The sequence below is a fragment of the Canis lupus genome, chromosome 3, assembly GCF_011100685.1.
Source record: "Canis lupus familiaris isolate Mischka breed German Shepherd chromosome 3, alternate assembly UU_Cfam_GSD_1.0, whole genome shotgun sequence".
In the NCBI taxonomy this organism is placed as follows: Eukaryota; Metazoa; Chordata; class Mammalia; order Carnivora; family Canidae; genus Canis; species Canis lupus.
The window spans coordinates 60,589,546-60,610,011 of NC_049224.1; the positions used below are offsets into that span (position 1 = coordinate 60,589,546).

Here is a 20,466-nt window from a genome sequence, read left to right on the forward strand (position 1 = left end):
CCTCCACAGGTGCATCATATGCTTATGTTTGGTTCAGTTTTTTACAGAAAGTGCCAGATCACGTCCTGGAGTGGCCGCACTGTTGTGTGTGTCCTGACAGCATCGTCACTGACACAGGCACGCACCCAGGACACCCATGATGGCTGGCCTTGCCGGCAGGGTCCAATATGATCATTCTTCCTTCTGTGCCCATTCTTGTATCTTCCCAACTTCACGGAATTTTATAATACATACTTTGGGATCAGAGAATCAGTTCCATAAAGATTATTTGATAAAGTGAGAAAATTCTCATGAAACCATGTTTTTATTTTTTTTTTAAGATTCTATTTTTTTTATTCATGAGAGACACACAGAGAGAGAGAGAGAGAGGCAGAGACACAGGCAGAGGGAGAAGCAGGCTCCATGCAGGGAACCCAATGCAGGACTTGATCCCTGGACCCCGGGATTATGACCTGAGCTGAAAGCAGATGCTTGACCACTGAGCCCCCCAGATGCCCCACCATGTTCTTATTTTTAAGATTGTTTTAAAAGATTATTTATTTAGAGAGAGAATGTGTGCTCATGAGCAGGGGCAGGAGCAGAGGGAAGGGGAGACAGAGAGAGAATCTCAAGCAGACGCCCTGCTGAGCACAGAGCCAGACTCAGGGCCCAATCCCACGACCCTGACCTGAGCTGATATCAGGAGTCGGACACTTAAATGATTAAGTGATGGAGGTGCCCCAAAATCATTTTTTAAAGTGAAGATGCTGTAAGGTGTAGCAGTACCGTGAACACACCCACACTCTGGCACACTCACATGCATGCACATGCACCCACGCACTCCAGGACTCACAACCAGAGGACAATAACCCCATCATCCACAGGACTCCCCTGACTGCTGGGGTCGGGGTCAGGATTGGTCAGTTCCCCGGGTCACTGTAACAAATCACCGCAAACAGGGTGGCTGAAAACAGAGAAACTCATTCTCTCAGACTGGAGGCTGGAATCCAAACCGAGGTGGGGGTGGGGGTCCCTCCGGGGGCACCAGGGGAGGCTCCTTCCGGCCTCTCCCAGCTCCTAGGCATCCCTCCATCTGACCTCTGTGGTCATGCGGCCTCTGCCTCCTTCTCTGTGTGTCTTTTATAAGGACACTTGTCGTCGGGTTTAGGGCCCACCCAGGTAATCCAGGATGAGGGCACGTTGAGATCTTTAACTTAATCACACCTGCAAAGAAACATTTTCAAAATAAGTTCACCTCCACAAGTTCTGGTGGTCAGGAGGTGCACAAACCAATTAACCTACCTTGAGGGGATGACTTTAAAGAAATTTCTGTGTACTCTTTGCGACTTTCTGAATTATCCACAATGAGAATGTATAGCTTTTATAATTAGATGCAATCAACAATAATAATAGTGGGTTGCCTAAAAATAATAGTTATTTCTCCCACCTTGAAAGAGAGCCAGAAACAGGACAAGAGAGACGGTTGACAAGCAGGTTGACAGAGTGGGCTGGAGCCTCTCTAGTTGTGGGGAGGTGCCTGACCCTCCTCCCCCAACCCCCGTCCTGGCCCTGAGAGCCGGGGGCTGGGCTGGAGTCATGGTGTCATCATCACACAGGCATGTCCCCAGGGTGGGGGATGGGCCTGGGGGTCCTGTGGCCCAAAGAAGATGGGCACTGGGACGGGGTGGTGGGGCTTCTGGGGAGCAGCCGACAGGAGGCTGTGCTGCTGTTCACTGGACCCTGGGTGGGCAGCACGGCACAGACCCCTTGCCGGTCACTCTGGGCCTCACTGGTAAGATTGGCACTGTCACCTCCACTTTACAGGTGAGGAAATGGCATCTCAGGTGGATCATTTGCTCAAGGCTCACAGCTGGTGCATGATGGAGTGTGGCTCCGACGGGGCATGTGGTCTCCAGGACACCTTCCAACACTTGGAGACACTTGGCTGAATGTGGACTGGAAATGACATCTCTTTGGTGTCCTGGCTGTATGCAGTGGTGCTCACTCAGTGTTCCTGGACCCCGTCTCCCTGAGGGCAGAGCTCATGTCTACCTGCTTCTGTGTGACCAGCATTCAGTCCCAAGGACGTGGGACCCCTTGGGGCTTTGACTGAAAAGCTGGGACTGGGGGCAGGCCCCCAGAGGCCGGGTGGGGTGGTGGCGACCCTCTGAGTCCAGGAATCTGTGCTCCATGGTGCTGCTCCTCTGCTCTGTGATTTGGGCTTGTGTCACACTTGCCCTAGGCCTCAGTTTTCCCATCTATACGATAGAGGTGATGCTTCTCAGGCCCCGCAAGCTCTGCGACAGTGGTCTGTGGAGACAAATGGGAAAGTAAGTTTCCTTCCCCGAGGCTGGTTGGTGGCCCTGGCCTCCCGCCTTCCAGGAAGCAGGTCACTGCTGACCTCTGAGCATCCCAGGCCCCCGCCTGTGCCCAGCTGGAGGTGGCCAGTCCCCCTTCCGTCCTCTGGAAAGAATCCCAGGACCGCAACTCTGGGAAGAACTCTCAGCCTGGCCCTGGGAATGGCCCTGGGGACCAGGACTGTCTGCTGGAAAGACAGTGCCTGCAGTGTAGACACTGACACACACCCAGACAGTGCAACATTCGCACAATGCACACATACATGCACACAGGCATGCATGCACACTTATGCCTGGACTGCACATTCACATACACGTGCACACAGGTACTCACACCTGCATTGCACATGCATTATGTATGTACACACGAGTGCACACAGGTATGCATGCACACTCACATCTGTGTTGTACATGCATACACATGTGCACACGAGTATACACAGGTACACACACACTCATGCCTGCATTGCACATGCATACATACATGCACACAAATGCACACACACACATTGCTCTCAAGTAACTATTAACAGTTCTACCCTTCATACGTGTCTATGCAGAGAAAGGCAATCCTTAAAGGAAGAATCACCCAGAGACCCACCCGTGAAGTGCACATTTTGGAGAATTTCCTTCCAGACCTCGAGAGAAGAGACAGGCAGACATACATCCTTTCTAATTCTTTTTTTTAAAGATTTTATTTATTTATTCATGAGAAACATAAAGAGACAGAGACACAGGCAGAGGGAGAAGCAGGCTCCCTATGGGGAAGCCCAATGTGGGACTTGATCCTGGACCCCGGGATCATGCCCTGAGCCAAAGACAGATGCTCAACCACTGCACCACCCAGGAGTCCCATATCCTTTCTAATTCTTACAACAATGGCATCATACGGCCCTTCTGGGTGGTCACCTCTCTCCATTCTAGGAGGCACGTGGTCCCCTTTCATGTAGACCTGGGAGGAGCCCCGAGGGACGCTGCTTCCTCAGACAGCCCACCGGGCGGCAGCATGAAAGGCATCCTGATTGTTCCACATCCTGAAAGCACCATGGGAAATGTCCACGGCTTGACTCTTTCCTTGGGATTAGCACCTGGGAGCTGCGGGGCCAGTGGTGAGCAGCCTTTCTTTGCAGGAGAATCTGTCCCTGTCTGTCTGTGCAGCTCTCCCCACCCCCACCCTGAAAGGCGCCCAGCACAGGGGCACACCCCAAGCATGCTGCATCCAGGGGTGTATGGGCAGGGATCTTTCCCTGAAGGCTCACTTGGTTTGGTTCAAGAGGCCACACGGCTCTCCTTGCACAATACCCCCTGCATATGGCTTTCCTTACACAGTGTCTGCCCCTAAACCACCATCGCCTTGTTTGAAGCATGTGTCTATACCCAGGTGTCAAGGGCTGTGCTGGGGAGCAGCCCCCTGAGGGCCACATTCATGGAAACGTCGGCTTAAAACACCATCCTTCCAGTGGACTCTGTGGCCGCAGATGAACACAGAACACGGCTCTGGGCACCTGGCAAAGTTGAGACCCTCCTGGGGGCACCCCTTCCAGGAACAGGTGCGCATGCCCAAGAGCAAGCACCAGAGGGAGGGCCAGGGAGGCTGGTATCGGGCCCTACCCTGCGCACTAACCAAGAAGGGACATTTCCCTGCCTGGGCTCCCCAAGGTGGAGCTGTGGGTGGAGGGCGGGACGTTGCACTGTGCCTGTAGGAACAGTGTCCAGTACAAGGAAGTTGTCCCACATGGAAGGAACAGTGTGGGGAGGGCCCCGAGGTGGGACCTGGCCTCCCAAAACCTTTGGGGGAGGGGGACGCCACAGAAATGGGGTGACAGAGGCTGACCGTGGTCACAGCCTGGGACCACTTAGTCCTGCACTCTGAGCTGTGAGTCCTTAAAATCATGGCAAAATGCATATGACATAAAATTTACCCTTGAACCATTTTCAGGTGTGTGGTTCTGTGGCGTTTACAGTGCCACCGTGCCGCCATCACCAACAGCAACCCCAGAGCTGTTTCATTGTCCCAAACTACCGCTCTGTGCCCATGAGACACTAACTCCCCACCCCCGCCTCCCACCCGCTGACCCCACGAATCTGACCCCCCGAGGAAGCCCGTGCAGGTGGAGCCATGCAGTAGCCATCCTTCCATGCCCAGCTTGCTTCGCTCAGCAGAACGTCCCCCAGGTTCATCCGCGTGGTGGCCCGTGTCAGAACGTCCTTCCTGTTTCAGGCTGCATGATGTCCCAGTGTGCGGATGGGCCACGCTGCATTCCGTCGTCCCTTGGGTTGCTTCCACGTTTTGGCTGCCGTGAGCATTTCCGTCTGAGGCTCTGCTTTCACTTCTTCGGGATGTTTACCCCAGAAGTGGAATTGCCGAAATGTACGGCAATCCTGTCCAAGGTTGTGAGGACGCGCCACACCGTCTCCCAGCAGCGGCAGCACCGTTGTGCGCTCCCAGCTCCCGCCCGCAGCGCGGGGTTCCGACCCCTCACGTCCTCACCGAGGCTTGTTCTCTGTTATTTATCTATTATAAATAGCAGCCATCCAAAGGGCCCAGGTGACATCTCATCATGGTTTCAATTTGCGCTTCCCGGAGGATGAGGGATGTGGAACATCGCTTCACGTGTCGTTGGCCATCTGTCTGTCTTCCTCGGAGACATTTCCACTCCGGTCCTCTGCTCACTTTAAAATTGTTTCTGGTTGTTGTTGAACTGTCAAGCTTTCCGTGCACTCTGGACATTGGCGCCTTGACAGACATACTCCGGGCAGGTGCTTCCTCGCGAGCTACGGTCGCCTCTCCGCTCAGCTGACTGTGCCTTGCACACGAGTTTTCATTTTGATGCAGGCCTGTGTCCTTGATGCCGTGTCTGACAAATCGTCACCAAATCTAACATCATGGAGCGTTTCCCTAATTGTTCTTCCAAAAGTGTTAGAGTCTTATCTTTAGACCTTTGATCCATTTTGAGCTAATGTTTGGGTATGGTGTGAGGTCTAGGCCCAACTCATTTCCTCGCATGAGGATGTAAGGACTTTTTTAAAAGGAAATTTAAAATATATATGCTGACTACAGAAGTCGTCGGTAAATATTTCTTGTACAGAAAACTGCTTAAAAAAAAAAAAGAACATTAAAATCACAAATCATCTCCCGAGAAGTGGAAACTTCAAACGTTACTTTTCAGAAACCATGTGCCTATGTGCAACACTGGATGCATAGCACGTGTGTCATTTCCAAATCTTCATCTTTCCCTGCGGTGTCTGGTGTGGGCTTCCATGCACCTCCTCAGCTCTGTGCCCTCCAGGCCCGTTCCTGCTCCCCAAGAGCCCACAGCGACTCCTGCACACCTCCCTCCACTCACCCGACTCCCTCCCTGCATCTTAACATAACCTGGAGGTTCAGGCTCAAGTGTGCAATTGGTTTACTCTTCTCCTAATTCTGCACCCGTCCCCCTGCTGCCGCTCCTTTTTAGAGGAAAACTGCAGGAAAGTTTCTTCTCTCCACCCCTACACATTCCGTGGGCATCCTGTGGTCTCCGCCTACACTGCCTCACTGGGCAAGCTCCTCCAGTCCCATGGACTCCAACAGCACCTCTGCACCCAGGATTCCTGGTGGCACGCCTGCCCCAACATACCCTCCACCCTAGATCCACCTGCCACCTGCCTGACTCGGCCCCTCCACCTGGATGGCAACAGACTTCTGCATCCAGACGCCTGAGCTTCGCACCGAGCCCCACGGAGCCCCACCGAGCCCCTCCTGCAGGGATGTTCCTTTCTCTCTCAGGAACGGCTCCTCGAGGCTTCCAGCGCTCGGGCACAGAATCTCATGGTCAGCCTGGGCTCCCCACATTCTCCATCACCCATGGCTTCAGAGCAGATCCAGAGCCCACCACCTCGAGGCCACTTGCACCTGCCTGAGCCCTGTGTCACTGTGACCACTCTTAACTGGCCTCCTGGCCTCTGCCTCAACCTCCTCCATAGAAGCCGGATGGTGTCAGTCCCCTGCTCAGACCCCTCGGAGACTCTCAACTCCCTCACAGCCCTGAGACCCCTGTGACCCCACCACCTCCCTTCATTCATCTCATTCCAATAGCTCTCCCCTCACTTGCTGGGTTCTAGAGCACCCCAGACAGTGCTCTGCCTCAGGGTCTTTGCACATGCTCTTCCCACTGTCTGGAGCCCTCCTGTCCACACCCACAGGGCCCCTCTCTCCCTCACCTCCCTCGGGTCAGTGCTGAATGTCCCCTCCCGGTGAAGCCTTCCTGGCTGTCTCAACATCAGAGCAATTGCGGCACTGCCCCCCACCCCCCAACCCCACCCCACCCCACCCCACCCCGCCCAGCTGGCTCATGTCCCCCAGCCCTGTCATACCGCCAGACACCTGTTATGCTCACCCATTTATTCCTTGCCCCACAGAGCAGGGACTTGGCTCTGTCCACCCACCCAAGGCCCACCACCGCCCACTGCAGCTCTGTGATGTTTATTCTTTGCTGAATGAATGAATTATAGATCTTTGCCCTTAGGAATAATGTTGACACTTGTTATTATTCTGTAAGCAATGCCTAATTACTTTGCCCGACTCCGTGATTCACCACCTTCGAACCTGCTGCCTGGCCTTCACGCCACAACCCCCCGATTGTTAAACAGATGATGTGAATCACCTCTGAGGCAACAGGAGTTCATCTCTACGTGGCCTTTCTAGGGGGGAGGAGACAGGGGAACATTTCCTGACCTCTCAAAGATTTAGAAACACCTGCGTGCTTCCTTCACACACTAAGAGACACTTGCTTGGGATGAAATTCTTGGGGGAGGCGATGCTTTTCCTTCAAAATTCTACAGTCGATGGGACACCTGGGTGGCTCAGATGGTTAAGCGCCCGACTCTTGATTTCAGCTCAGCTCACAATCTCAGGGTCACGAGATAGAGCCCTGCATCAGGCACCACGCTGGCCGTGGAGTCTGCTTGAAATTCCCTCCCTTTGCCCCTCCCCACCCCTCTCTCTCTACTAAAAAATTTAAAAATTAACAAAATTCCACACATTGTCCCATTGCCTCCTGAGATTCAGAACCTCAGAGCCCCATATGTGGAGCCCCGGTCCAACCTCACAGAGCAGAGAATTATTTACCAACCAGCACAGGCTACGCTCGTGGCTGCTGGGCATCCACGCACACTCAAGCCTCTATATGACAACAAAGCCACTGTCTTCCCCCTGATGAGATGACACAAAGGGGAAAACGTGGAAACCATCAACAGAACGAAAGGCAGCCTACAGCGTGGGAGAAGAGATTTGCCAGCCGTTTACCTGATAGGACATTTATACCCAAAATATAAAAGGAACTCATACAACTCCCAAAAAATACAAACAAGTGACCGGCACACTGGCACATGAAAAGATGCTCGACATCATTATTCCCCAGGAAGTGCAAGTCAGAACCATGGTGAGCTCTTATGTCACAACTGTCAGAAGGGCTGGCATCAAAGACGAGACGCAACAGGTGCCTCCTGCACGGCTGGTGGGAGCACAAACCCCTGCAGCCCCCACCGAGCACAGGATGCGGGCTCCTCCGAGAGCTAAAAATAGAGCTACCCTGTGTTCCCTCTTCCGGGTATAGATCCAAGGGGAAGGCAGACAGGATACGGAGGAGTCGTCTGCTCCCCCACATTCACGGTGGCACCAGTCACAGCAGCCAACGCACAGAAACGGCCCAGGTGTCCATGGAGGGCTGAGTGGCTGACGACACGTGCGTGCAGAGGAAGGAGTGTCATTCAGCCACGAGAAAGAACAAAATCCTGCCGCTTGCAACACCACGAAGGGGCCTGGATGGAGTCACGGTGCATAAAGATTCCTCACTCACGCGTGGAATCTAAAAACCCGGAGCTCATGGAAAGAGAGTCCAGAGCAGAGGCTGCCCAGGCTGGAAGGGGTGTGTGGGGAGATGCCGGTCCAAGAGCGGGAACCTTGGTGCAGAGCTGGATGCACCCTGGGGCCCCAAAGCACAGCATGGTGCCTGAGATGACCACAGGGTCCTACACTTGCAGGTGGCAGAGAGCGAATCTGAGTGTCCTCGCCACACACACACACACACACACAGGAAAGGAGCAGCAACTGTGTCACGAGGGAGGCGGACTCCCCCTCGCTCCTTCTGCTCACCCTCATCTCTGTGACAGCCACTCATTCCTCCAGGAGTGAGGCGACCATACAGACCCGCCACCCTGGGCTTCGGTCTCACTTTGTCCTGCGGCCTCAGGGGAGACAGGGAGACAGGGCATAAGCTCTCAGGCCTCCAGACACTTCCTTCCAGTGAGCGTCAGCAAAATAAGCCTTCAGGTTCACAGTGGGGCCAGTTCTCGGTTCCGGCTGCAGCGGAAAAACACAGGAGAAGATGGACACGTCCCTTCCATCTTCTGGGGGCAGAGACAGGGTGGGGGGTAGCCTTGCACAGGCCCACTGGCAGGGGTGCAGAAGGGGACATGCCTCCAGGGTGAGGTCACCGAGCTGGCTGTAGCCCAGGGCAGCGGCGGGAACCCTGCGTCTGCCCAAAGCCAGGGCTGGGCCGGGGGTGACACTGCCAGGCCTCCCTGGGGCAGGGAACCGCGGCGGCTAGTGGCTGAACCTTCCTGCCCGCGGCGCAGGATAATTACAGGGTCCCGGCCGCATGCAGGGGCGGGGGTGGGGGAGCATGCCGCGGGCCCCTTGGTGCCTGTGCTGCATGTGTGATTTGTCTGGAGGGGTTTCCGTGGAACACAGCCACACGGGAGCAGTGAAGGCTTAAGGGGCCTCTTACCGGCCACCCCAAGGGCCGCAGAGGCTCTGTGTCCACTGTGGACACGATCCTATCCTGGCTCTGGCCTTGCCGTCCCCTACCTGCAGCCAGTGCCGACCTCATGGACGCACAGCTTGCTCGCCAACCCCACAGTGGCCCCATTGCACTTAGAATCAAATCAGAGCTCCCACCAGGGCCTGGCATCCTTGATCTGAGCCCCCCGTCTACACTCCAGCCACAGAGTCACCTCCGGCTGTTCCCTCCTGGCCCATCCATCTGCCCCTTGCAGGGGTGGGACACTGGAACTACACCAAGTGCTGGTGGGTGGGGCAGTCCTCTGCCTGGGCCTGGGAAGGGAATCCCACTCTGGACCTGTATCCTGTCCGGGGCAGCACCTCCGTCTGCCTCTGTAAGCCTTGAATGCAGAGCCGATAATGAGTGGGCCTCCTCCATGGTGGCCGCAGTCGCAGAAAGGCTGGACTCTTCCTGGATCCCTACGTCCTTCCTGGGCTGGCTTCCAGTCTGACCTCAGGCTCTCAGAAGGGGCTCAGTGCGCCTCACCCTGTCTTGGTCTGGTTCCCCTCAAGCAGACCGAGTCTGACTCTGGTCATTGTGCCATGGATCTGTAGGCAGGGTGTTCTTGGGACCTGCCCAGAGAGGAATTTAGAGGTAAAGGGACAACGTGTCTGCAACTCACCCTTGACGGTCCAGAAGAAAATGTGTGTGATGGAGAGAGGCAGAAGCTTTTGGGGAATCAGGAGCAGGTGTATGGTATTCTTTGAGTTATTCTTGCAACTTTTCTTGAAGTCTATAATAATATCAAAATAAGAATCCCATAAACATGGAAGAAGGTGGCATTGCTGGGGAGAAATGCAGTGGGAGGAGGGCCTTGGCTCGGAGCTGGGGACCCTCGCTTTGTGGTTGGGTTGGGGGGAAGCGGCAGTGCAGGTGCACAGCAGGGCCAGGGTGTGGAGCGATCCAAGGACAGTGCCAAGCTGTGCAAAGCTGGTGGGAAGTCAGATGTAGAGAATGTTTGCAGGGGGGTGTCAGGCAGGATTGGTGTCTAAAAGGAAAATTCTAGGGATGCCTGGGTGGCTCAGTGGTTGAGCATCTGCCTTTAGCTCAGGGCATGGTCTCAGAGTCCTGGGATCAAGTCCCGCCTTGGGCTCCCTGCATGGAGCCTGCTTCTCCCTCTGCCTGTGTCTCTGCCTCTGTGTGTCTTTCATGAATAAATAAATAAAATATTTTTTAAAAATGAAAGGAAAGTTCTAGCACAGCAAGGAAAGCTGGAGGTATAATGAGGTCACCTTTGGCGTGAGTCCCTGTGTCGTGAATGAGAAGGCGACAGGGTCGTCTCCTGAGAGAGCAGAGTCCAGGGGATGAGCACACTGGGGTGATGCAGCAGGGCGACCATCCCGGGGTAGTCCTCAGCCCACAGCCATGGGGTGAGACAGCAAGGGGTTGGGTTTACCAAATGACCATGACAGAGGCAGACAGACAGACAAAGAAATGGGAGAAGAGGAGCTTAATTGCAAAGACTTCTTGATCGCTAGGATCTGAGCTGCCTGCAGAAGGGTGGGCAGAGTGGGTGAGGACTGCCACCCAGAAAGTCGAGTCAGTATCAGGACTGGGGCAGAGGGATGTGTGAGCAGGCTGGTGGAGGGTTGGAGCACAAACCCGCCTGGGGAAAGGGTAGGTCGCCGAGACCATTCATTCAAGGGGAAGAGGACAGGCCCTTTGGCAGGTGGTGCTGGGACAACGGGACATCCCAGTGCAGGTGAGTACAGCCAGATCCCTCCCTCACGCCACACACAGAAATCCCCCAGAAGGGGCCGCAGATCCCAAGGGAGGCACTGAAGTCATAAAGCTCCTAGAGGAAAACACCCACCCCGCCCGACAACCAGGCGTCAGCCATGCCCAGGCCTCCCACCGGCCTCTCGCCTGCAGCCCCACGCTCCCAGTTCCAGGTGGCCGGCGAGGCCAGGCTCTGGGCTCCAGGCACACACAGTGCTGGGGAGGGGCCGCCCGGGGAGGGGGAACCACACAGCCTCCAGGTGGGACAAACCAGAGTTTCATCCCTAGCCCTGGGCCTTGGGGGAGCTGCTCCCTGCTCTGAGCCTCAGGTCCTCCTGTAAAGTGGAGACCTTGTGTAGGCACTCGGCTGAGTGCTCCCCATCTATGTTTACTGTTGGGTAAACATACTCTGAGTGGGCACAGCTTCTGCACGACAATCTCAGTTGCAGGTAACCACAGGAAACCTAACTCTGCTGATTTCAATGTCATAGGACTTTACTGGCTCAGTTGACTGAGAACAGAGTGCAGCTTCAGGCATGGCATGATCCAGGCTCCCGACCTGCTTGTCTTCTCTCTTTCTCTCAGTTCCACTTCTCATGAGTTTTCATTCCAAGGCAGACATTCCCCTCGAGGTCATCAGATGCCACTGGTCTGATTCTCCCAACCAAGGAAAGAAAAAGACCAGAATCAAGGAAAGTAGGCTCCTCCCCACAGCTCCATCAACCAGCTCCTTGAGAGGAATTGACTCTCAATGGTAAGAGGGCCCACCCCTGAATCAATCACTGTGGAATGGGGTGGGACATGCCAATGGGTTGGGCCAATCGGGGCTTACCCTCAAATGGGACTGAGTTTCAGGAAACTCAGAAACTTGGTGCCTGTCCATTGGAAAAATGGGGAGTTCTAGAAAGACACCAGATCTGCATCCAGAGCCTGACACCAGGGCAGGGTGGGCACTGGGGGGTCTGCCCATGGTCAAGGCTGAGAAGCCAGGTTGCTGTGAGGAGCCCAGCCAGCAAGGGCACCATGGGGTGTGGGGTGCTCTGAACAGAGGAGAGGTTGGCGCAACAACGCAGGCAGGGCTGCCCTGGCAGGTGTGTGAGAGGGGTCCCATCCCTGGACGTGAGCAAGCCCACTGGGACGACACTTGGTCGGCCTCCAGTGCTGGCTCTCTGAGACCACATGACCCCAGCCCCCAACTGGACACCTTCCATAGTCCAGCCCACGCCACCCCCCAAAGCAGGGCCCACTGTGTGACCTTGGGCGAGTCACTTAACTTTTCTGAACCTCTTCCCTGTGACATGGGAATGGTAGGAGACCCTCCACAGGGACATATGGGAACATGGTAGATGCCCAGAAATGGTTGGTCCTAGGACCACTGGGGTGGAGGTGTCCTGGAGGGTGCCTATGTCCCGCCCCAGGGTGAAAGTTTTGAGGGGTGCCCCACATGGGCATCAGCACCCTCCTTGCCCTCGGATCTGAGGCACAGCAGGCCCTGGGACCCTGAGGACAAAGCCCAGGGGACAGGAAGAGCAGCTTGGCCCAGGGACAAGGGAAAGGGGACTCCAGACCCCTGTCCATCCTTCCTGACAAGGTGGCCCAGGCCTTGGGGAGCCAGAGTGACCGTTTCAGAGCAGGGCCCGGCCTCCCCAGCTCCTACGAGGACGGGAAGGGCCTCAGGGGCTGGAGGGCTGGCAGCTCCTCTGAGGGCGGCGGAGGCCAGCAGCCTCCAGGACAGCTGCACGGGCCTCCAGCTGAGTGGGTGGGGCTGGCCGTCCTGAGAAGGAGCAGACAGGACGCACCCTCCCAGGAGAGGGGTCACGTCCAGCTCCTCCGTCGGGCCGGTCCGGGGCGGGGCAGTTTCCAAGAAGAGCCCAGGCTGCAGGCGGTCAAAGCTGAGGCCTGTTGTCTTAGGAGGAGACCAAGCCCTGCTGTCCGGGCAGGCTGAGCTCACCATCATTTCAGTGGGCCAGACCCCTCCCCTGCCCGTCTTGCTCAGCTCTCGTGACTGAGCCTCTGCGTCAGCTAGTCCCAAACCAGCTTTTGCACAAGAGGCCCAAGCCCCACTGCCTGGGTTCTAATCCTGATTCTGTGGCTCGTTGCTGTGTGACCTTGGGCAAGTCACGGAACCTCTCTGTGCCCAGCTCTCTTAAAGGGTGAAATGAGCATATCAGTAGTAGCAGCTCCGTTGGAGATTTGGGTGAGGGTTTGGGTGAGGCTGCTACGTGGAACTCGGTCAAGGGGCCCTGTCCGTGAGCCCGGCTGTCTTAGCAAACCACCTGCCCTTCCTGGGCCTCGGTTCTCCTTCTGTAAAATGAGTATGAGCAGAAGTGTAGTGCTGAGAAGTGCATGGATTTTGGGGTCAGACCCACCTGGTTTCTAGACCCAAGTCCATCATCCAGGGGCTTAGTGGCCTTGGGAAAGCCACTTGAACTCTCTGAGCTGAGTTTTCTGCACCTAAGTAACAGGTATAACTGGCACCCCCTGTGGCACTGTTCCCAGAATTTAAGGAAACGCCTGAGAGAGAGCAGAGCCGGGGGCAGCCGACCAGCCTGACAGCAGTGGGGTCCCTCCCCCTCTCCAGGCCTCGCCCCACCCTTGCCGGGGCATTGCCCCCCATGCCCTCGGGGTTACCAGACACCCACTCACCCGCACCCCGTGCCCCATGTTTCTTTTTTTTAAATAATAAATTTATTTTTTATTGGTGTTCAATTTGCCAACATACAGAATAACACCCAGTGCTCATCCCGTCAAGTGCCCCCTCAGTGCCCGTCACCCATTCACCCCCACCCCCCGCCCTCCTCCCCTTCCACCACCCCTAGTTCGTTTCCCAGAGTTAGGAGTCTTCATGTTCTGTCTCCCTTTCTGATATTTCCTACCCATTTCTTCTCCCTTCCCTTCTATTCCCTTTCACTATTATTTGTATTTGTTTTCTGTGCTGTGTCACAAATTATCATAAACCCACTGGCTTAAAACAACACCCACTGAGCATCTCATGTCTCTGTGCCGAGGTGGCACATTCTGGCTGGTCCTCATGCAGGAGGGTCTCATGGGGTGTTGGCCAACAGCTCCCCTGACAGGAGGCTCAGCCAGGGGGTATCTTCAGGTCCTTCGGGGCATTGGCAGAACTCACTTCCTTGTGGGTATAGGACTGAGGTTCCCATTTCCTGGCTGGCTGTCAGCTGCGGGATGCTCAGCTCCAAGACATCGCCCCAGGTCCTGGCCCTGTGGCCCCCTCGGGGCCCCCCACACATCCATGCTCTCTCCACACTTCAAGCAGGAAGGGCTCAGTCCCTATTAAGGGCTCTCCTGATTAGGTCAGGCCCACCCACACTCAAGAGGAAGGGAATTATACAGAGTGTGCATACCGGGGGGTGGGGTAGGAATTTGGGGGGAACATCCTAGCATCCGGCCCACCTCCTCCTTTGGCCCTTGGGAGCCCCAGGAGGAAGCCTTCTCACTTCTGGTAGATAGCAAACTGGAGCCCCTGGTCACACAGCAAATGCCTAGAGAAGAAACAACCGGGCACCAGCCCCAGATGCGTACAGCCTTCTTTTGTAGACGAGGGGACTGATGTATCCTCTACAGCCTTCTGGGTCTAAGCAGAGTCCAAAGACGAGAATTACAGGAGCAGAATTTATCTCAAAGGAAGAACATTCTAGCAACTGAAGGCACTGCTTTGATGGGTAGTGAGCTCCCCATCATCAGAAGTGTCTGAGCAGAGGCTGGCTGGCCCTGTCGGGATGCCCACGAGCTGGTGCCAGTCACCATGCAGCTTCTTCCAGTCAGTCTCTGAGACCTACCTTCCTGCCAGTGGGGACCGTCGTCCTGCTGGAAAAGGAGCCCAGCAGGTGATCAGAGCTGGACTGGACGCAGCTCCCGACTCCACTGCCTCCGTGACGGGGTCAGGGGTGGATGTGACAACCACTGACTGGAGCCAAGAAGATACACTGAGCCTTTCACCGGGCTGCTGGGGAAAGCCCCCCACCCCCACCCCAGAGGAGGGCGCCTGGTCCTGCATCAACCAGCACCACGGGAGCACAGTCTACACGGGCCGCAGGACATCAGGAGCCCCTAGATCAGGCCAGCCCTGATGCCTGATCATAAACCCCCGTCTAGCTGTCAGAGCACCTGTCGAATGGCACTCACAGGAAGGTCTCCCATCCCCCCGGGTGCTGGAGCAGCCCCTGCCAAGCCCCCAAGCATCCTTCTGTCCCAGCATCATCCACACGTCAGGGCACAGCTGCCCTGACAGCACAGCGCATGGCTGAGGGCATGTGCTCTGGAGCCAGACAGCCTGGGTCCGGATCTTGGCCCTGCTCAGGCCGGCTGTGTGACCTTGAACACGTTACTCCACCTCTCTGTGCCTTGGCTGCCGCACCCACCAAACAGGACCATGATGGCACTGATGTCTCAGGGTTCCCGAAAGCAGTACCAGGTGCTGGCCGCTGTGGCTCTCGCTCCCTCTCCCCGTTGAGGCCGGGGCCCCGCGTGGGACAGCTGGAAGAAGAAAGCCAGGCAGGGGTCAGGAGGGAAGTGTCTCTCCCAGAGGACCCACTGCCTGCAAGTGCGGTGAGTGCCAAGGGGAGGGGGCTGCAGACAGATGTGACCACGTCACTGCCCCCTCGCCACCCCACCCTCTGAGTCACCCACTGATGTGAGCTGCTGAGTCTTATCGCAGGCCAAGGTGTGGCCAGGGATGGTCCTCGAGGTCCCCAAGTGACATAACCATGACCTCATCCGATGTGAAGCCTGGCCTGGACAAGGGTCAGGTGACAAGGTAAAGCCTGTCCGGAGTTTGGATGGCTCGGCCCGAGAACCAGGGCCCAGTGCCGCCGTCCACCTCTACGCAGAGGTAGAGGTGAGGGACGCGGGTGCCCCAGGGGGAGGCCGACCCCCACCTAGCCCAGGTCCAGCCTCGATGCACTCAATTCCATTCCGATCCGTGTAGATAACTCTGTCCGACGCCCAGCGTGCACCAGCCCTGGGGAAATGAGACACTGTCCCCTCTGGGCCCGGGGCTGCCATCTGGAGCCAGGTCAGGCATGACCTAGATGGTGGTCATATCATAACCCAGAGCAAGGTCACTGTTCACAGCCAGAGCCGCCCCTCAACGGGCGCAAGGCCCAGAGTCACTTGGAGAGCATCTCCTCTGCCAGAGGATGTTGGGGTGTCCCCCAGAAGGCACTTGCCATAAGCGCACACATAAGGCAGAGGGCGGGCCAGGGGCACCTGCCACCAGCTGCTCTGGGCTGGCCTGTGATGCCCAAGCTCCCCGGCAGGTGCTGACCCACCTCAGTCTTTGGGCTCCATCTGTTAGAGGGTCCCATGGTGGCATCTGGGGCCTTCGGTATATGGTTCCCCACAGATCCTCTCCCTTCTTCTAGAACCTTCTTGCCCTGCTGTGCTGTGTGCCCCACGTCACGTGGGCTGACCCCAGCCCATTTGTTCATGGAGTTCTTCGCCTGTGGTCGTGGGTCACCCGGGGAGGCCAGGTGTGCAGCGGGCGTGCTCATGAGTGAGTGGGTGGGGAGACTCTCACCAACTTCGGCATCTGAGCCCCTGCTCCCGAGGAGCTTCCGGGACTTTCTGCCAAGCTCGAGCACTACCACCGAAGCAGCTGCTTCCCTGCCCCCTGCCCCCCCCAGAAAGTCCAAGTCACACCTGCTGACCACTGGAGCTTCTTGTGGAAGCCTGGGCCCTCTTACCCCTGGTCCCCACCAAGGAATATCTTATGGGGAGCCATCTAGGACGCGCTGTGGAGGGTGCTGTCAGGACACCGGCTGCATCTTCTTTCTGAGGCCCCCTGGGGAAGCCTCCCCTCCTCTCAGTGGTGAGAAAAGCCAGGCTGCTGTGGAGCAATAGGCTCATTGCTCAACGTCTCATCATATGGACGTCAATGTTTCCCTATTTGCCCTGACTACTGGGAAGCCCAGAGCCACATTTACAGACAAGCACTAAAAAATATCATCTCATGGTAGGAATTCATCTATCAACCTCACCTCTGGCTTTCCATTATTTTTCTACACCCCCCCCCTTTTTTTTGCTTTGCTCTGTTTCTCTCTTCTCCTTTTTATCTGTTCTGTTTGTAAAGAGTCTTAAACACGGTGGGGGCAGGTACGGGGAGTAAATATACATGAATGAATGATACATTTACCCAGACAAAATCGCCCCCCAGCACTTGCGGGACATGTCCTAGTGGCCGGCGAGAGTGTAGCAGGGAGGCCTGGCAGGGTGCCTGGGCATGCCCCACAGAGCCCAGGCCAGAAGCCCCGGCTGAGGGTGATGAGCCTCCTGTCCCCCGACCCCCGTAGGTCCTGATGGCAGCAGGACCCCCTTCCCACCGCTCCTCAACGTTCCCCCTCTTCCAAGGCACAGGCACCTACAGAAGGGCAGAGCTCTGGGACAGACTCAGATCCTGGGCAAAGAGGCGCTGCTCCCGCCGTGTCCCCCCCCCCCCGCCCCCCCAGGCTGCCCCTGACATCTCTGAAATGCACTCCCTGTTGGCCTGCCCAGCACTCTGGGCTCCGGCCAGCCCGCGCTCTCCGCAGCCTCAGGAGCCCAGCCCGCCCACGGCAGCGGGGAACCAGACGACCCCAGGGACCACACCCCGGCGTCCAAGTGCGGCAGAGAAGCTTGTATGCGTCCTTTTGCTCTGGGCCTGTTTCCCCGTCTGCACAAGGCATAGATAGAGATCCCCTGTGGAAGCGGCTGTAAAGGTCACAGGTGGCCATTGGGGGCAGTGTGGCCTCCGGGGAAGAGCCTGGACCTGACTGGCGGAAGGGCCCAAGCCAGCGGAGTCCCAGCCTGTGACCTCGAGCCTCCCCTAAGGAACATAATCCCCACCTCCTAGGCGCCCTGAACACTGAGCCAAATGCTGTATGTGGGGCAGCATCGCGGGGCCTCAGGAGCCACAGTTGCTGTCACTCGAAAGCTACAGAGGGTTGCTGCACAGCTCTCCTCTGCAGCGGCAGCCACCCCGCCTCCAGGGTGCAGATGGGGAACCTCTCTGAGACTCAGTTTCCCCATCTGTAGACAAAAGGGTGAGAAGAAATGAGCTCTTGGCCCTCCCTCCCTGAGGTCTCTGCTCCCTGGACCCTGCAGAATGCAGGCACACGAACACACTGCCCCGAGACATGGGCGTCTGCGGTGGGACGTGGGCCCCCAGAGGGTGCACTCTGGGTCGTGATGCCCCCATCACGAGGGTCAGCCTTCTACCCCTGAGGTGTGAGTCCACCCTGCAGGACATGCAAACCAAGAGACCGACCAGGGATGGGGACAGCCCAGCCCAGTCTAGCCCTGGGGCCCCCAACCCCTGGAATGCTCCACATCTTAGACAAAACACATTCCCAGTTTTTCTGAGGTAGAAATATATGTCGTATTGTTCTTTTAGAAGGGAAAGCCCAACCTCCCTTCACAGCCCACTGCCTTGTGGTCCTTCACATCAATGTTCATGGCCACTGTCTCTCCCAGATTCCGTGGATGCTCATGCCCAGGGTCCCCCAGAATCTTGGCCCTGCGTCCTTCTCAGTCGGAGCCACTTTCTCCAACATACCTGTCTGGCATGGCCACCCCCCTTCTGATCCATCAGTAGTGCCCAGTCCTCCCAGGACCCCAGGGCCTCAGGGATGGGACCCACCCTCTTCTCCCTGTTGCCTCTCCCAGCTGTGGGTGGAAGTTCCTGAACTGGGTGTCCATAACCTGCATGGGAACAAGCATCCTTATTTTCACCAACGCCTCCCCCGATGGGCAGTGTTTCCTTCAGTGGGGAAGTGGGCTCAAGAGAAGTCACGGGCATTTCCATGCCCTGCTGGCTGCTGCAGGCACCCCAAGTACCCTTCTGCTCAGCTGCTTGGAAATCTTGGCTGATGACCCTGCCACTGGCCAGATGATGTTATTTAACACACTCACAAAGAAGCCTGTGTATAGATCACAGACACGGATTTGTTTTTCTATAAACTTAATACCTGTATTCCAGTAGCACTGTATACGCTGTGCAGTTTGTTTCATGCATTTTTAAAAAGCATCATTCTGCAAGCCAGCCTTCCCTGACTTCACCAGGTGGCCAGAGGGGCTCACCACACAAACAGGACAAGGATCTCCAGTCCCAGGGTTTGCACACGTGTGTTTTCTCCTGCCCAATGAGTCACCACTCTGATTTACTTTTGCTTCCAGAGCCTCTGACCAGGTGGTGACCAGCTCCTGGTGTGTCCTCTCCCAGGCCCCAGTCCCTTTGCTGCATAGCCCATCTCCTCTGTGGGGTCCTCCCAGCAATCCTGTGAGGGAGCAAAGTGGCTCTTCATTGCCCTTCTGTGCAGGGGAAACTGAGTCACAGAGTTGTAGATGACTCCCAGGGTCCCTAGGGACTGGGACCCCCAGGGGGACAGAACTGTGTCAGACACCTCAGACAGACCATCACACCTCCAATCTATAAAGACAGAGGAGGGAATTCCGGTCATAGGCAGGTGCTTCCTGAAGGTCTGTCTCCAGTAGAGGTGGGGATCCAGGTGTGGGTCCCTTTTGAATCCTGGGCTGGGGGAGGGCAGCTAGGGCAGCTCACTGGGGAGGAGGAGCAGGGGTATGTGATGGGGAGAAGGAGGAGCAGGGGTATGTGATAGGGAGGAGGAGGAGGGGTATGTGATGGGGAGGACCAGGGGGGATGTGCTGGGGAGGAGGAGGGGATGCGATGGGTAGGAGGAGTGGCAGGGTGTGCTGGGGAGGAGGAGCAGGGGGATGCACTGAGGAGAAGGAGTGGGAAGGTGTGCTGGGGAGGAGGAGGGGGGATGCGCTGGGGAGGAGGAGCAGGGGTATGTGATGGGAGAAGCACGGGGGATGTGCTGGGGAGGAGGAGCGGGAGGGATGCGCCCGGGAGGAGGAGCAGGGGGATGCGCCGGGGAGGAGGAGCAGGGGGATGCGCCAGGGAGGAGGAGCGGGAGGGTGCGCTGGGGAGGAGGAGCAGGGGGATGCGCCGGGGAGGAGGAGCGGGAGGGTGTGCTGGGGAGGAGAAGCAGGGGGATGCGCTGGGGAGGAGGAGCGGCAGGGTGTGCTGGGGAGGAGCAGGGAGATGCGCTGGGGAGGAGGAGCAGGGGGATGCGCTGGGGAGGAGGAGCGGCAGGGTGCGCTGGGGAGGAGGAGCAGGATCCCCGTCCGGGATCCCCGCGCCGTCTCCCAGCCCAGGCAGGCCGGCAGGCCGGTCGGCCGGTCGGCGGCGCGGCTCGGGCTGGGTCCCGCCGGAAGGCCGGGCGGGCGGGCGGGCGGGCGGCAGCGGGGGCGGGGCTGGCTGCGGGGCCGGGCCGCCCCTTCCAGGGAGGGCGGGCCGCGCGCGCCTTTAAGTGCGGCGGGGCCCAGGCGCGCCGAGCGTCGGCCCAGGAGGAGCGGGCGCCTCTCGGCTCCGAGCCCGAGCGCGGCATGCCCCCGCGGCCCCGCGGCCCGCCCGCCTGAGCCACCGGCGCATGTGGCCGCGCGCCCAGCCCCGTGCCCTGCGCAGGCGGCCGCCGCCCGGCCCCCGCCCGGCCTCGGCGTCCCCGCGGCTCCCCGGCCGGCCCCCCGCGCCGCCGCCCGCCGCCCGCCCCGCCGCCCTCCCCGCCGCT

At 57.5% G+C, this 20,466-nt stretch overlaps 1 long non-coding RNA gene across 1 annotated transcript; it reads right to left on the minus strand.

Annotated features, from left to right (window-relative positions):
• Window positions 1–599: 599 nt before the first annotated feature.
• LOC111095376 lies at window positions 600–10,884 on the minus strand. The gene is made up of 4 exons (XR_005356383.1): window positions 10,393–10,884; window positions 9,783–9,893; window positions 8,473–8,679; window positions 600–2,289 (listed from the first exon to the last, which is right to left on the minus strand). It is a non-coding gene; the product is annotated as an uncharacterized LOC111095376 (long non-coding RNA).
• Between the last annotated feature and the right edge of the window lie 9,582 nt (window positions 10,885–20,466).